The 18,350-nt window shown below is 38.1% G+C and overlaps 1 long non-coding RNA gene across 1 annotated transcript; it reads right to left on the bottom strand.

Moving 5' to 3' along the window:
• Positions 1 to 322: 322 nt before the first annotated feature.
• Positions 323 to 2,261, bottom strand: LOC145539426 (uncharacterized). Its single transcript, XR_014077789.1, has 2 exons — positions 2,067 to 2,261; positions 323 to 1,698 (listed from the first exon to the last, which is right to left on the bottom strand). It is a non-coding gene; the product is annotated as an uncharacterized LOC145539426 (long non-coding RNA).
• Between the last annotated feature and the right edge of the window lie 16,089 nt (positions 2,262 to 18,350).

Below are 18,350 nucleotides of genomic sequence, written 5' to 3'. Positions count from 1 at the left end.
GAAAATGAAAAAGTAGAAATCAAATAATCACAGAAATTGTAAGATGTTTCTTTGAGATAACAGAAAGTAAAATTAAATGTTTATGACAAGAAGAGAAACCCACTAAAAATAATAACAGAAATAAAAGGAATATAATTCCAGATTAAACAGAGATTAACCACTAAAACAAAATGAACATTGTATGTGCTAATTTTGAAATTTTAAACAAATGAACAACTTCTAGAGAAATAAAATTTACAAAAACTGTATCAGAGAAAAAGAAAAAAATTGATTTATTACCATTAAATAAACACATACACAGATACTCTCTCATACGCCCCAATTGTTTTTAATTAATTTTTATTAGAGTATAGTTGCTTAACCCAGCTATTTTTAGAGTTGAAATATAACAAAGATTCAATGGATAGAATTAAAGGCTTTTCTAGAGAATAAAATAGGAGAGACTGTTCCACAGCTTTATGAGACCAGTACAGTTTTAATGCCCAAACAAGATTGGATAGAATGAGAAAGGAAATAGAATAAACTAATCTCATTTATGAACATATATTCCAAAAAAGAGTAAAACATATAAAGCAATATATTTAAAAATACATTATAACAAGACTGTATTTATCCAGCAATGTACATTGGATTCAACTTGGAAAAAAATCATTATAAAAATATATTAAAGAAAAAACATAATAAACTCAGTATATTTACAAATGTTTTGTTAAAGTTTAATATTCATTAATGATGAAAACCATGGTATATTAGAAAGGAGTTTAGTCTGAAAACAGAGTAAATGTCTAAGATACAGTCTTTTCAAAACTAGTTAAGACAAAAATACATGCTACAACACTTCTATTCAATAAAGATATGTGGATTGAAAAAGAAGGAAACATCACTTTAAACACAAGTGAAACATACTTACATAGAAATCAAGGAAAAATATATTTTGTAAATTGTTCAGATGATTAAGGTAGTTGAATATACAATAAAAATGTTGCTCCTGTATATGTACCCCAAAGAAATTCTCAGAATACAAGAGTATGATATTAGAAATGACTGAAGCAGTATTTATGTTGGTCAGTGGAGTATTGGAGAAAACAAAAGCTGTTTATCCTTAAGAGTTGTAGACAGTAATGTAAATGGAAAAACATGTGGGATATTATTAAGCAATTTAAAGCAATTTATAGGTAAAATATAGCAAAATTTGTGGAATGCAACTAACAGAGCACTTAAAGAGAAATTTATAATCTTCAAATACTTACATTAACAATGAGTGCAATTTTAAAATTAACAATCAATGCTTTTACCTTCAGAAGCTAGAAATCCAAATATAAGTAAGAGGAAGAAAATAATAACAAGAAAGCCAGCAAAATAGAAAATATAATACCAAAAAAAGAAAAACATACTCACATGTTAATAATTTTAAAAGATCATTAGTTTGGAAAACATCATAGCTCTGCTGCTGCTAAGTCACTTCAGTCGTGTCCGACTCTGTGCGACCCCATAGACGGTAGCCCACCAGGCTCCCCCGTCCCCGGGATTCTCCAGGCAAGAACACTGGAGTGGGTTGCCATTTCCTTCTCCAATGCATAAAAGTGAAAACGGAAAGTGAAGTCGCTCAGTCATGTCCGACCCTTAGCGACCCCGTGGACTGCAGCCTATCAGGCTCCTCCGTCCATGGGAGTTTCCAGGCAAGAGTACTGCATAGCTCTACAGATCAAGACAAAAGAGAAAAAGCACAAGCTGTCAATATTAGAGTTCAAAGAGAGAACATCTCTACTGATCTTACAAACATTAAAACACAGGAAGACAATTTTGTGGACAACTTTGTGCCAATAAATTTGACAATTTAAATTAAAGACACAAACTTTAAAAACATACCCACAAAGAAATAGAAACTCTTGATAACCATGTTATCTATTAAACAATATGAATTCATTGCTACAAACCTACCCACCATAAAAACTCTAGGTGCAAATAGCTTCGGTAATGAATTCTATTAAATACTTGGGAAAATGGTAATAACACTGTTACATAAACTCTTTCAGAAAACAGAAAGGTAGGATTTTTCAACTTACTTTTGAAGCCAGAATAATTCTGATACCAAAATAAGACAAGAACATTAAAAGAGTGTAATTATAAACTGATATAATTCATGGGCATATATCCAAATATCCTTAACAAATTTTAGCAGAGAGAATCCAGAAGTACATCCAAAGAAATCAGAAGAGTTACTTTTTGGGGTGTTATCATGGAGTGGTTGCTAGGAAGCCACATAAGCAAATATTCTGAAGGGATGGAAATGTTCCGTATCTTAGCTGTGTGGGTTATCTAGGTGTATACTTTTGTCAGAACTCATTGAACTCCATACTTATGATCATTGTATTTATTATAAAGGAAAAAATATAATAGTAATTTTACAGTGGAAAATCTGGCAAACACCTCCTTAGCCAAATTACGAATGTCATCACCAGTAAGAAGACATATTGATATAATGCTGTGAGAAGAAAACAATGCTACTTCTGTATACTATATTTTTAAGTGTAAAAAGATGAGTAAACACTGGACAAACCTAAATTGAGAAATATTTTGTAAAATAACAGACTGTTGTTTTCATTTCTTAGTCCCTAAGTCATGTCTGACTCTTTTGCTACCCCATGAACTGTATTACTGTATTCCACCAGCCTCATCCATTCATGGGATTTTCAAGGCAAGAATACTGGAATGGGTTTCTATTTCCTTCTCCAGGGGATCTTCATGACCCAGGGATCGAATTTACATCTTTGCAGTTCCTGCATTGGCAGGTGTATTCTTTACCACTGAGCCACCAGGGAGTTCAGTTCAGTTGCTCAGTCGTGTTCAACTCTGCGACCAAATGGACTGCAGCACGCCAGGCTTCCCTGACCATCACCAACTCCCAGAGTTTACTCCAACTCATGTCCATTGAGTCAATGAGGCCATCCAACCATCTCATCCTCTGTCATCCCCTTCTCCTCCTGCCTTCAATCTTTCCCAGCATCATGGTCTTTTCAAATGAGTCAGCTCTTCACATCAGGTGGCCAAAGTATTGGAGTTTTAGCTTCAACATCAGTCCTTCCAATGGATATTTAGGACTGATTTCCTTTAGGATGGACTGATTGGATCTCCTTGCAGTCCAAGGGACTCTCAAGAGTCTTCTCCAACACCACAGTTCAAAAGTATCAAATCTTCAGTGCTCAGCTTTCTTTACAGTCCAACTCTCATATCCATACATGACTACTGGAAAAACCATAGCTTTTACTTTGTTGGCAAAGTAATGTCTCTGCTTTTTAGTATGCTGTCTAGGTTGGTCATAACTTTTCTTCCAAAGAGTAAGTGCTTTTTAATTTCATGGCCACAGTCACCATCTATAGTGATTTTGGAGCCCAAGAAAAGAAAGTCTGTCACTGTTTCCACTGTTTCCCCATCTATTTGTCATGAAGTGATGGGACCGAATGCCATGATCTTAGTTTTCTGAATGTTGAGCTTGAAACCAACTTTTTCACTCTCTTCTTTCACTTTCATCAAGAGGCTCTTTAGCTCTTCTTTGCTTTCTGCCATAAGGGTGGTGCCATCTGCATATCTGAGATTATTGATATTTCTCCCAGAAATCTTGATTCCAGCTTGTGCTTCTTCCAGCTCAGCGTGTCTCATGATGTACTTTGCATATAAGTTAAATAAGCAGGATGACAATATACAGCCTTGACGTACTCCTTTCTCAATTTGGCACCAGTCTGTGGTTCCATATCCAGTTCTAACTGTTGCTTCCTGACCTGCATACAGATTTCTCAAGAGGCAGGTCAGGTGGTCTGGTAGTCCCATCTCTTTCAGAGTTTTCCACAGTTTGTGGTGATCCACACAGTCAAAGGCTTTGGCATAGTCAATAAAGCCGAAATAGATGTTTTTCTAGAACTCTCTTGCTTTTTTGATGATCCAGTGGATGCTGGCAATTTGATCTCTGGTTCCTCTGCCTTTTCTAAAACCAGCTTGAACATCTGGAAGTTCACGGTTCACATACTGTTGAAGTCTGGCTTGGAGAATTCTGAGCATTACTTTACTAGCATGTGAGATGAGTGCAATTGTGCAATAATTTGAGCATTCTTTGGCATTGCCACCAGAGAAGCCCCTCAAAATAACAAACTGGTATTTATCCAAAATGAGTGAAAATAACAGATGAGCCCTCATTCAAAATGTCAATATCACAAAAGACAAGGAAAAAGGAGGAAAAGTCACAAATTGGGGGAGAGTAAGGAGACACAACAACATAAGCAATATAAGATCCTAAATTGGATCCTGAAAAAGAAAAAGAACGTTAGGACAAAAGACTGGTTAAATTTGAAAAAGGATTGTCTTTAGTTAATAGCATCATAACAACTTCAATTTCTTATTTTGACAATTGTATACGCTATGCTTATTGAAGATGTTATCATAAGTGGAGGAAGGAGGGATAAATTCAGAGTTTGGGATTAACAAATACACACTATTGTACATAAAATAGAAAATCAACAAGGACATACTGTATAGCATATTATTCTGTAGTAGTATTCAATATTCTGTAATAACCTATGGGGAAAAAAATCTGAAAAAGAATGGATATATGTATACATACAGCTGAATCAATTTGCTGTACACCTGAAACTAACACATTGTAAATAAACTAAATGCCAATAAAATTTTTTAAAAATTAAAAAAAAATGCCATCATAGGAAACAGGTTGAAACATACACATGAAGTCTGAACTATTATTGCAACTTTTCTGCAAGTCTAAAATTATTTCATAACAAAAACTTTAAAATAATTAGTATATATTGAAGAGCTATTACAATTCAGACTGTGTAAAAGGATGCAGGAGACCCATGGGAAAGAATGCACAGATGAAAAATAGATCTAAGAATTAAGAAGAAATTGATTTATAAAACAGCATTATTTTAGATAAGTGGGGAAGAGATGAAAATTTCAATAAATAATTTAGCCATATGCCTTTTAATGCAATCCAAAGCCCACACCCCAGCCAACTTGTCTATTGGATTCTCATGTTATGGGGCATTATTCACCTGCCTTAATTACCCCAGGGTCAGGTACCAGATAATTAGGGACAGCTCCTATATCCCAGAGACCATGGAATTATTCAAGCTAGTTCATCCTAAAAATGTTTAACCTGCCTTGCCTGTTCCTTCCCATGGAAACCAAAATGAAGGTTCTTCTTCACAATTTCCTCTTCTCTCTCTACCTCCTGATTGAGCCACAGTTTGATGTGCCCTTTCTCTTGCCATCTGTAAGAATAATAAACTATATTTTCAATGACAATTGTCTCTGTTAGCCTTAACATTTCTAAATAATACTAAAACCTATTTTAAAACAACATGATGCTGTTATATACACCTCCATTCTCTGGCTTAATTTTAACATCCAAACTCTGAGGAAAGTAATGAAATCTTCTCCATATTACATAGATAAAGAAATAGGAACTTATAGAGATGAAGTAAATTTCCCAGAATTATAAAGCAGATAAGTGGCAAGAATCCAAGATCTAAGGTCAGATATATATGAAATTAAATTTAGCATTCATTATTTAGGGTATATGAATGGAATTTGCCTAAAATTCTTTAAGTGCTCTTTTAAGTTCAGGAGTTAAAGTGTATATCAGCTCTCAATGGCTTTTGTGTGATGTCATCGAATTTTAAAGATATTCCTCCAGAAATTTGCTGTTTCCACTCTTTTCATCCTTAGCTTCTGGAATCATCATTGCTTTTTCTTTCTTATCTGTATCCTTTCAAGGGTATTGTTCATGGAGAGTTACTGGGTGGGGTGGTTCTCAGATTCTGGTACTCTTCATAAACCTTATGAGTCAGTTTTTACTTTTAAAATCTGGTCAGTATGCCTGTGTTAGAATACACATGAACTCCTAAATTAATTTCCCATATCCTCAGCCTCCAGGCTAAGAACCCAAGAAAGGGATTATGCACAGTCACTTAATCCACACCTTGATGTCACTAGCTGGAAGGATTTAGACTATTTGTGGCCAGAAATCAGAGAGCTGTGTTAACGTTGAGTTCTTTGTCTCACTAGAGAGCATGCTATTATGACCTGAATCAACTGCACAATCAATCATTACATTACTAAGAAGGGACAATTAGACCCTGCAAGTCTCCAAATATGTTACAGGATAAATAACACCACTTAAGTATTTTTTTCAAAAATACATAGAACATCTAATCCTAAATTTTACCATATCTGCAGGGCTAATAATTAGTATATTAAGAATACTAAGGAGAGAGAAACAAATTAACCAACATCACAAAGCAAACAGCAAAGAAAATTTAGAAGACTGGAACTTCTAAAGGGCAAGTGATCTGTTGTGTTCAGCAGATCAATAATACATAATGAATAAGCAAAGGGATGTATGACTGTTTTAGATACAAAGAGATGTATGCAACATAACCAATTGGCAAGTATGGACCTTACTTGTTTTCTGTTTGAAAAAAATCAACTGTAAAAACATATTTTGAGGCAATTGGAGAAATTTGGTTATATAGGAAAATATCCAGATAAATTTTTAAGGATATATATTCTGACTGATACAGGGGCAAAATATCGTAAAGGCTGAGTTTTGCTTTAAAATAATTAAGACAGAAAGAAAAAAGATAGTATAGATGAAACAAAGTAATAAATCCTTAAAGAATCACATGTTACAGTATAAAATACCAAATGGGCTTTTAATGTTTCTTTCACAAAAATTAGTATAGAAGGGTATTTAATCCAGGATTCACAGTTGATGAACTAGAATCTACTTCTTTTACCCCCATATGAAGGGAAAGTATAATTTTAAAATTGTGTCCATTTTAACCCTTTCTTACCTTTAGAAAATCTGGTATATAATTCCTGAGATATTTCCTATCTTAGTTGGGAAAATTTGAACTTTGGAGAGAAAAATAATAATCTGATCAATTTCATACATTTTTGTTTTTATAAATAATATTTGGCAAGTACTGGGAGCATGTAATAGATAATGTCTCTATTGTATAATAGGGTCTTCACTGTAGCTCAAACAGTAAAGAATCTGCCTGCAACGCAGGAGACCCGGGTTCAATCCCTGGGTCAGGAAGATCCTCTGGAGAAGGGAATAGCACTCCACTCCAGTTTTCTTGCCTGGAGAACCTCATGGACCGAAGAGCCTGGCAGGCTACAGCCCATGGGATCCCAAAGAGTTGGATACAACTGAGTGACTAACAGTACTACTACTGCTATTGTATAATATTATAGCTTGATAATATATGATAATAAAATGACATTCAAGTATTTAAGCGTTAATAAAATGGCATTCAAATATTAACTGAAATAAATATTTAGTGTGAAAGAAATGGAGTGAATAAAATGAAGAGTGCTCTCTACCTTAAATTTATTTCTTTTTCAGAGTATCTCTCCAACTTTAGAAAATATCAGATCTCTAAATTTCCAATTTCTTATGTTCTATGATTATTTAATTCCAGTATTCTAAGAGGATTCCTGATGGTTTCACAAACAAATGGGTAATATTGTTCAGAGAATTTGGTCAACAATTGTGTAGAAAGTAAGCCTCAGGTCTGCCCCCCTGGGCATTTGTAGCTGAGAATCTTAAAATTATATTGTCTTAACCTCATTTTGGAGCTCAAATAATAAGTAGAAGAGATAAATGATAAGCATCAGGCCACCAGAATAGAAAATTGGTAAAATTTAAGTATTTTACTTAGTGCAGTCATCCTAGAATGTAAGGGATATATGAAATGAGGATAAATGTGTGCTTGATAGACAATAGTTTATAATAGAATAAAGCTTTCCAGTAAGAAGAAATATCCTAAAAAAAAAAATCTAGGTGAGTAGATTATTCACATCTTCTTGGAAGAATAGTTTTACTTGCACACTGGGTTCATATAAGGAAGAAGGAAATACTAGTTAAGAAAAACATGGCTTGGCCATATTGGACAGACCGGTATAATCCCAAATGGGGCTTCCCAGGTGGCCCATTGGTAAAGAATTTGCCTGTCAATGAAGGAGATGCAAGCGATGCAGATTTGATCCCTGGGTCAGGAAGATCCCCTGAAGTAGGAAATGACAACCCACTGCAGTATTCTTGCCTGGAAAATTCTATGCACAGGGATATAGTCCACAGGGTCACAAAAAGTTGGACATAACTGAACACAAACACACACATAATCCCCAATATAGAAAAACCATATACTCCCTGGAAAAGAAATAGAGGTGGTGCTTGTTGGAACATGAAATCAAAATTGGACTTAGTAATTTACCATATACAACAAAGGAAAACAGAAGCTGAAATGACTCTAAGATTTTGAGGTAATCACAATGGCAACAAAAATCACAATTTGTACCTAAATTTAAGAAAGAATAGTTTCCTTACTCATCGAATATTATTGTGCTAAACAACCTCTGATTTTAAAACATAAATATTGATGACATTTTATACTTTTCTCTATACTAAATTATGGGAAAGAGAAAACAATGCAATTCGTGTTTTCTTGCGGTTTTATTTCTTGGGGTTATTTTTCAGTCAGATGTTTTCCAAGTCTGAAAATAAATTTTGAAGGAATACGTAAAAATCCTGGAATATTACCTATCCAGATCTGGATGCAGACACAGGAGAAGATAGTTTTATTTCTTCCAATAATGACAAAAACAACACTAAATATTGTTTCTATTTCTGTCTCTCATCTGGTATATGTCTTTAACAAAACTACTTAAAATCTGTGAGGTTCATTTACTTCATCTATAAACTGGGCCTAATAGTGACTTAAGTGTATTTAAGGAATAAGTGAGACTTTATATAAACATTGGCACAAGTGTAAGTAGCTTAGCGTCCAAACCAGAGTAGGTACAGCCTTCCAACCCACCGTAGATACTATGCTAATGATAGAAGTGATGAAATTGTTAACAGGGAAGTCAATGTGAGGAAAGGTAAGTGAAGTTAAAATTAGGCAAGTGGTCTTTTCCTTCAGAAACTAAGCAAAGTGATAGTTTTCAATAGCCAATGGAAAAGCCAGTTTTAGTGCTAATAATCAAGAAACCTTTTCTGGACATTCTCCTCTTGCAGGAATGGAAATAAAATCACTTTTAAGGGGCTTGAAGAACAGAAATACAATTCATTAAATAAAATTAACATCAATGTAATGAACTGGAAAAGAGAAAGAAAGTGAAAAGGAGAAACATGATGGAGTGTTGGCAAGAATAGGAAGACAACAATTATTTTATACAATTCTCTAGGAAGGTCTGGAATTACACATTCACTACATCTAACTGTAAACTTTATTCCCTCTCCTTTTAAGTGCAAACTTGGATGAGGAGAAAAAAAAGACAACTAAAATCTGTGAAACTCTTTAATGTGTGTTTTCCATTACAGATTTCCTGAAATTTCACCTGCTTGTCCACTTGGACATCAGGACCTTTTCACAAAAAGAAAGACCAAAGATGAAAAAGTATTCTGGCTTTTCCATTGACTATTGAGAACTATCACTAAACAAAACAAACCTGACCAAGGAAGCCCATAATTGTTCTTCAGTATGCACTTTAGTGAAAGTGAATTCGCTCAGTCGTGTCCAACTCTTTGCGACCCCATGGACTGTAGCCTGCACCAGGTTTCTCTGTTCATGGGATTTTCCAGGCAAGAGTACTGGAGTGGGTTGCCATTTCCTTCTCCAGGGGATCTTTCTGACCCAGGGATCGAACCCAGGTCTCAGGGATTGAGCCTGGGTCTTCCACCTTGCAAGCAGATGCTTTACCCTCTGAGCCACCAGGGAAGCTTAGTATGCACTTTAGGAGACATGATCTCGGCTAACCCAAGCTCTTTCTTCTGAACCTTCTTTCCAGTGAAAAAAACAGTTCATTTACACAGAAAATCTGCATAATCTATTTGTTTAAAAACACCTGGGCCTCAAGAGTCATAGCTAACTTGATTTTAAATGGCAAGCCAGAGTTCTTTGAAATAAAAATATCATGAAGGTACAACATATTCAGGCTAATAATTTGGAGACTTTTGGCCATGCATTTATATGAATATCTGAATAATGATTGCTTAATCATGACAAATTTTTATCTATGCTGAGAAATAACTGTAGAATGCAGATAACAGTACTCACTCATTTAGTAGCTGTATCTCGTTAGCAAGTGATTTAACCTCTCAGGGCTTTAATTGAATTATCTTTAAAATGAAGACAATTTATGTGGCTGAAACTTTAATGCAATAGTTCCAAACTAACTTCCTTCTGTACTTATATGTCAGATTTGGATTTAGATATTCAGTTCAGTTCAGTTACTCAGTCATGTCTGACTCTTTGCGATCCCATGAACCGCAGCACGCCAGGCCTCCCTGTCCATCACCAACTCCCTGAGTCCACCCAAACCCATGTCCATTGAGTGGGTGATGCCATCCAACTATCTCATCCTCTGTTGTCCCCTTCTCCTCCTGCCCTCAATCTTTCCCAGCATCAGGGTCTTTTCCAAAGAGTCAGCTCTTCGCATCAGGTGGCCAAAGTATTGGAGTTTCAGCTTCAACATCAGTCCTTCCAATCAACACCCAGAACTGATCTCCTTTAGGATGGACTGATTGGATCTCCTTGCAGTCCAAGGAACTCTCAGAAGTCTTTTCCAACACCGCATTTCAAAAGCATCAATTCTTCGGTGCTCAGCTTTCTTTATAGTCCAACTCTCACATCCATACACGACCACTGGAAAAATAATAGCCTTGACTAGACGGACCTTTGTTGACAGAGTAATGTCTCTGCTTTTTAATATGCTATGTAGGTTGTTCATAACTTTCCTTCCAAGGAGTAAGCGTCTTTTAACTTCATGGCTGCAATCACTATCTGCAGTGATTTTGGAGCTCAGAAAAATAAAATCAGCCACTGTTTCCACTGTTTCCCCATCTATTTGTCATGAAATGATGGGACTGGATGCCATTCACTTAATTCAGAAGAGGAGACTTGAGAAGAGATATATAAATGTAAATTGTTTGCATTAATAATATCATGGTATATAAATTGTTTGGAGTGGGAGCTGGATGTTATTGTGTCAAAAAGCTAAAAATGTTGATTAGAAGCTATTTTGCTCATTCCTTTTGTCTTTTTGAGAGGGTTAATGACAGATATTAGCTTGTTTCAGGCCACATAGCTGATATCACAGATCAGGGATTCAAACTTAGAATCCAGTGGTCTTCCCACTTCTGAATTAAGTTCTTTAATTTTAACATGTCCTTTCATTCAGTTGGCTAAGATAATATCTTTGATCTGTAGCATCTCTGGCAGGGGCTACTGTGTTTGTCCTCAATTATTAACAGAACTTCTAGATGTGCTGCTTAAATATTATTCCTGGTTTCTTCTAATTTTAGAGTGAAAGTAATAATCTGTCTAAAATTTATTTAGAGAGTATTTTAATGTCATAATTAAATGCTCCACATAATTGCACTATAAGGAAGGCAAGGAAGATATTATCACTCCTATTTCACTGATGTTAAGTGATTTTTTTCCCCTGACGCTGCAGTGAAACCAAGCTTCCTGTCTCTAACTGTAGAGTGCTCTCCAACACCCTGAACAGCTGCAGGGACACCAAGATAGATGACTTGCTTCCACCTACCTGACACACTGGGCCTCTACCCCCACAAACTGGCACAGGCTACAGAAAAGTTGGCAGCCTGAAATATACAGTCCCTTCTCTAAAGAATGTAAACATAATTACATAATAAATTACACACTCATTTAAAATCTCATTAAGCTGTTTCAAAATAATGTTGCTATTTTGAAATAATGTCAGGTAGAGCAGAGGAGGGGGAAGGAGAGAGGAGATAAGCTCTTGGTTCTTAGTAAGATAAATTCACCATTGAGGAAACAAATACATCTTTTTCCCCTTTCTGGGCTCCTTATCCATCAAATGATGCTTATCGGACTTAATAACTTCATTTGCAAAGTACATTGGTGCAGAATGGTAGGCCTCATGCAAGAGAGTCAGAGAAGACATGAGCTGCAGCCTTAGACCCACAATCTGTGGAAAGGGTATTCAACTTAATCTATATCTCAGAACTCTAATTTTAATTTCTAAATGCATGAAGATTCATGATAGATTTTTTAAAAATACCAAGTATATTGCTAACAAAACAGCTTAAAACTTGAAAGTATATGTTATCCTGTAAAAAGAATTTTACTTTTCAATTTCTTCTTATTATTATTCTAGCAATAATATCTGCATCTCTTGTGGAACCAAAATTATCAGGAGGTTCTTTTTCATATACTTCAATCTTCTCTCTTCATTCCTTTATGAGCTATATGGCTACCTCTACATAGACATTGAAATAAAGTGAAAGGATAATTTTGGCAAAGGAAAAGCATATGACTCTGTATACAATCTGCCAAATCTTTTTTTTTTTATTTATTTTTTAATTGGAGTAAAATTATTTAAAAATGTTGTGTCAGTTTCCGCTGTACAAAAACATGAATCAGCTATAAGTATACATATATCCCCTCCTTCTTGAGCTTCCTTTCCACCCCCACCATCCTACTCTTATAGGTCTTCACAGAGCACCAAGCTGTTCTCCCTGTGCTATACAGAAACCTCTCACTAGCTATCTATTTTCTGGAGAAGGAAATGGCAACCCACTCCAGTATTTTTGCCTGGAGAATCCCAGGGACGGTGGAGCCTGGTGGGCTGCCGTCTATGGGGTCGCACAGAGTCGGACACGACTGAAGCGACTTAGCAGCAGCAGCAGCAGCTATCTATTTTACACATGGTAGTGTACGTAATGTAGGAGTTATTACAGATTAGGTTTTTCTAAATCAATACCTTCTTACATAGTTCATTGGCAGCAGATATTATAAGACAGAACACAATCAATTTCCTGGAAGATGCCATTCATTATGAACATGAGACTTCTTGAGATTGGGTCATCTTGTTTTAATATCAATGTAGTTTTGATTTTTTATTGTATTAATTTGGAAATATCATGATATTAGAGTGGTTCAATAGATTCCTGACCCTTCTTAGTGAGTGTTTGACAAATTCTCATTAGAAGGATAAATGAATGAATGAATAGATCAATGGATGAATAAAATCTTTTCAATTATTTTTTCTTTGAAGAAAGCAGTAACTTCTTACTGAGTAAATATATATATATATATATATATATATATATATATATATATATAGTTTATTGTTCTTTGTTTTCCTTGTTATTATTTTTGGTTTTTAGATGAATAAGAATACAAATTATATCACAGGTCCTGATGTCTGAGTTTATTCTAGGAATGGATCTTAAAAGAATTTTAGTTTTTCAGTTTTTGGTTTGTCAAATTAGTGAAATTTACAATCTAGTATTTAAAATCAATCAGATACATTTTAGCAGTGTCAAAGAACACGCAGAACAAAGTCCCAAAAGCCATGCAGCTTATCTCTGGGGTCTGTGACAACATGGAAAAAACGTAGTTTAAAACAGTGCCTCATTTCTGGCAGGAAGAATTAGAAGTAAATTCTCTCTTCACAAACTCACCTGCATCACCATCTGTTTCGAAGAAAAATCTCTCCTGAGAAAAAAGAGATGGAGCTCTGACAGTCTGAATCATCTCTGTACTCTTCCTACCACCAGTGACTTTCAAGGATATTCACACATGACTGATATGCAGGGCAGCCCCCAAAATGAACAAAGGTAACATGGCTCAGAAGTAAAAGAATCCGCCTGCCATGCAGGAGACTTGGGTTCGATCCATGGGTTGGGAAAGTCCCTTGGAGTAGGAAATAGCAACCCACTCCAGTATTCTTCCCTGGAAAACTCATGGAGAGAAGGGCCTGGTGGCCTACAGTCCATGGGGTCACAAAAGAGTTAGACATGGCTTAGTGACTAAACAACAATATGGAACACAGCACAAGGAAATTTCCATAATATAAAAGGTCACAGGTAGTCAGAAAAGGTCAGAAAGTCAGAAAAAGGTCCATCGGATGTTGGCAATTTGATCTCTGGTTCCTCTGCCTTTTCTAAAACCAGCTTGAACATCTGGAAGCTCATGGTTCACGTATTGCTGAAGCCTGGCTTGGAGAATTTTAAGCATTATTTTACCAGCGTGTGAGATGAGTGCAATTGTGCAGTAGTTTGGGCATTCTTTGGCATTGCCTTTCTTTGGGATTGGAATGAAAACTGACCTTTTCCAGTCCTGTGACCACTGCTGGTTTTCCAGATTTGCTGGCATATTGAGTGTAGCACTATCACAGCATCATCTTTCAGGATTTGAAATAACTCAAGTGCAATTCCGTCACTTCCACTAGCTTTGTTTGTAGTGATGCTTCCTAAGGCCCATTTGACTTTTCACATTCCAGGATATCTGGCTCTAGGTGAGTGATCACACCATCGTGATTGTCTGGGTCGTGAAGAACTTTTTTGTACAATTCTTCTGTGTATTCTTGCCACCTCTTCTTAATATCTTCTGCTTCTATTAGGTCCCTACCATTTCTGTGCCAACATCCGATGGATCATCGAAAAAGCAAGAGAGTACCAGAAAAACATCTATGTCTGCTCTACTGACTACGCCAAAGCCTTTGACTGTGTGGATCACAATAAACTGTGGAAAATTCTGAAAGAGATGGGAATACCAGACCACCTGACCTGCCTCTTGAGAAATCTGTATTCAGGTCAGGAAGCAACAGTTAGAACTGGACATGGGACAACAGACTGGTTCCAAATAGGAAAAGGAGTACGTCAAGGCTGTATATTGTCACCCTGCTTATTTAACGTATATGCAGAGTACATCATGAGAAACTCTGGGCTGGAGGAAGCACAAGCTGGAATCAAGATTGCCGGGAGAAATATCAATAACCTCAGATATGCAGATGACACCACCCTTATGGCAGAAAGTGAAGAAAAACTAAAGAGCCTCTTGATGAAAGTGAAAGAGGAGAGTGAAAAAGTTGGCTTAAAACTCAGCATTCAGAAAACTAAGATCATGGCATCTGGTCCCATCACTTCATGGCAAATAGATGGGGAAACAGTGGCTGAATTCATTTTTCTGGGCTCCAAAATCACTGCAGATGCTGACTGCAGCCAGGAAATTAAAAGATGGCTTTCTCCTTGGAAGGAAAGTTATGACCAACCCAGACAGCATATTAAAAAGCAGAGACATTACTTTTCCAACAAAGGTCCATCTAGTCAAGGCTATGGTTTTTCCAGTGGTCATGTATGAATGTGAGAGATGGACTATAAAGAAAACTGAGTGCCGAAGAATTGATGCTTTTGAACTGTGGTGTTGGAGAAGACTCTTGAGAGTCCTTGGACTGCAAGGAGATCCAACCAGTCCATCCTAAAGGAGATCAGTCCTGGGTGTTCATTGGAAGGACTGATGTTGAAGCTGAAACTCCAATACTTTGGCCACCTGATGTGAAGAGCTGACTCATTGGAAAAGACCCTAATTCTGGGAAAGATTGAGGGCAGGAGGAGAAGGGGACAACAGAGGATGAGGTGGCTGGATGGCATCATTGACAAGATGGGCAAGAGTTTGAGTGGACTCAGGGAGTTGGTGATGGACAAGGAGGCCTGGCATGCTGTGGTTCATGGGGACGCAAAGAGTCAGACACGACTGAGCTACTGAACTGAACTGAACTGCGGCACAAAGATCAAAGGTGTGTTGGTTTTGTGTTTAGGAGATTGCTCATAAACAAATAATTTCTGTGCCAGACATGCCTGCAGCATGTGTGTTTCCTAAGAAATGATAGCTGTGAATGTAATTTAACAGACCTATACCACAGAGAGTTGTAAAACATCAGTGCTCAAGCACTTGCTGGGAGATGTTCAGGCAGGCAAACTGCTGATATGTTCCCCTTCTGTCACCAGAGCAACACTGGCTTCAGAAAACTGTTAAATATTTGTACTGAGAAAGCAAGAAGCAAGAGGAGCATCACACAACCAGAACTGCTGGAATCATTTGTGGGCAATTGATCTGTGATCGAAGCCTAGCTGTTGAACTCCTGGTAATCAGAGGAAGTGAGTCCCTGATTTATTGACAGGTACAGCTAACAGTGAGAGATTGAAGAGGAAAAGTTAAAATTTTACATAACCTCCTGCTCCTTCTGCCTCTGTAACTCAGCTTGCTCCTTGCCAAGTCTGGATCATGTAGGTCTCAGAAAGTGGGGACTCACATTACTAGAAACTGGAGCTTATCTCACTCACCCTTGTCCTGCTCTTTGCAATCGCCCAGCCCCTGCAAACCCTCAAACCTGCTTAATCATGCCTGTCCTTGAATAAAAACTCTGTAACCCTTTTGTTCAGGGCTCAGAGCTTGGAGTGTTAACTCCTCTGGGCCCGTCAGAATAATAAACCTGAGTTCTCCAACTCTCTGAGTGTGGTGCTTGGCTTCTCAAGTACTGGTTTCTGCAACATTTTCTGCAGGCTTCAGCGAAATTCCAACCATGCTGGCCCCTTGAGCCGCTGGACTGATGGCTCAGCCGGGTCAGAGTAGAGGAGTGCCAAGACAAATGAGGAAGCATGCTGCTGGTAAGTCACTTCAGTCGTGTCTGACTCTGTGCGACCCCACAGACAGCAGCCCACCAGGCTCCCCCGTCCCTGGGATTCACCAGGCAAGAACACTGGAGTGGGTTGCCATTTCCTTCTCCAATGCATGAAAGTGAAAAGTGAAAGTGAAATCGCTCAGTCATGTCCGACCCTTAGCGAACCCATGGACTACAGCCTACCAGGCTCCTCTGTCCATAGGATTTTCCAGGCAAGAGTACTGGAGTGGGTTGCCATTTCATGCTACCTGATGGTATTCTGGGTTCTCTTTCAGACCGGCGTTCTGACTCTCTGGATGGCTGTGCCCTGACCAGACTCATTGGAGGGATGGACCAACTCACCAGGAATAGCCACAGGATCAAGTAAGGCCCCGGGGACAGTCCCCAGTCAAGTCCTACCCAAACGGGTAGAAGAAGAGACTGATCACCTCCTTGAAGCTCCTAGGAAGGGAGTATCAGATAGGGAGACCTGGGGACTCAGGAAAAGGAAGGTATTGTGATAACCTCTGAGTGATTGTATATGCATGATTGCTGATTGAAAGAAGTGAAAGTGAGCTCCACAGTCCTCAGACTATGGAGGATGAGAGGGTCCAAAACCTGCAGTTCTGTGACAACTTCATAAGGCTGAAAGGTGGTGCCAGTCTCTGGGGGATCTGATCTCTCATTGCAAGGCTTTTCTAGGCTGGGGGTTTATACCGACCTGCCAACGCTAAGAGGTGTTTTAAATCTCCTTCAGGAGAGTGGAGGCGGTCAAAAATTGAATGTGAACGAGTGTGCGGCCTGATTCGCTTGCGTTTCAGGCTCGATTGTGTGGCTTCACGGCCTTCGTGGCTATGGAGTCCAAGTGGGCCCTGTCTTGCAGTTCTGTAATGACCTCATACGGCTCAAAGCAATGTCTGTCTCTGGGGGACCTAGTCCCTCCCTGCGAGACAGATTCGGATCAGCGGTTTATACTGATCTGCCAATGCTAAGAGGCACCTAAGTTCCCCTCAGGGACGGGGCCAAGTGGGCACCTGAATGGTCTCCTCTTTTGAGGTGGTACCCACCCTTGTTTGTCTTTGTGTCACCAACTCAGGGCAGGAAACACAGGGAGGGAGAAATTATTGGTTACTGGTTATTCTTCTGTTGAGTGACTCCTTGAGCTGACATCTAAGATATTAGGTTTTCTTCAAAACCCTGCCAGGTAGATTACATTTGTCAACATGGGTGTAAGTTCCTGTAAGCTGACAGTTTTAGATATGATAAAGAACTTGGACCTGACTGCCATGAGGCTTCAAAAACTCACCTACCCTGTTTGGTGAAGCCCTGGCTGCAGACATGCTGCCTTTCCCAGAGAAACTTTTAACTGCACCCTGCTCCAGTATGTGAATGACCTGTTGCTAGCCAGTTCCACCCAAGGGGACTGTTGGAGAGGTGCCAAAGCCCTGTTGGCTCTACTGTCCACCACAGGATACAAGGTGTCATGGGAAAAAGCTCAGATCTGCAGACAGGAGGTCAAGTACCTCAGTTTGCCATCTCAAAAGGGCATCTGGCACTCGGACATGAAAGAAAGCAAGCCATCTGTTCAATACCTCAGTCAAACACCAAGAAAGAAGCCCATGAGTTCCTTGGGGCTGCCAGATTCTGCCAGATCTGGATACTGGCTTTCTCTGAAATGGCCAAGCCTTTGTTTAAAGCCGAAGCAGGGCCTGGTAAGAACCCCTGAAATAGGGACTTGAATAGGAAAAGGCCTTCAAGGAGATAAAAAGACTCTTGACCAGCGCTCCAGCATTAGGGCTGCCAGATGTGACCCGAGATTTTAAGCTCTTTGTACATGA

This window comes from Giraffa tippelskirchi, chromosome 2, assembly GCF_054371585.1.
Source record: "Giraffa tippelskirchi isolate mGirTip1 chromosome 2, T2T-mGirTip1v1.2.pri, whole genome shotgun sequence".
In the NCBI taxonomy this organism is placed as follows: domain Eukaryota; kingdom Metazoa; phylum Chordata; class Mammalia; order Artiodactyla; family Giraffidae; genus Giraffa; species Giraffa tippelskirchi.
Note: the sequence above shows the minus strand (reverse complement) of the source record. Positions and strands in the feature narration are given on the sequence as shown.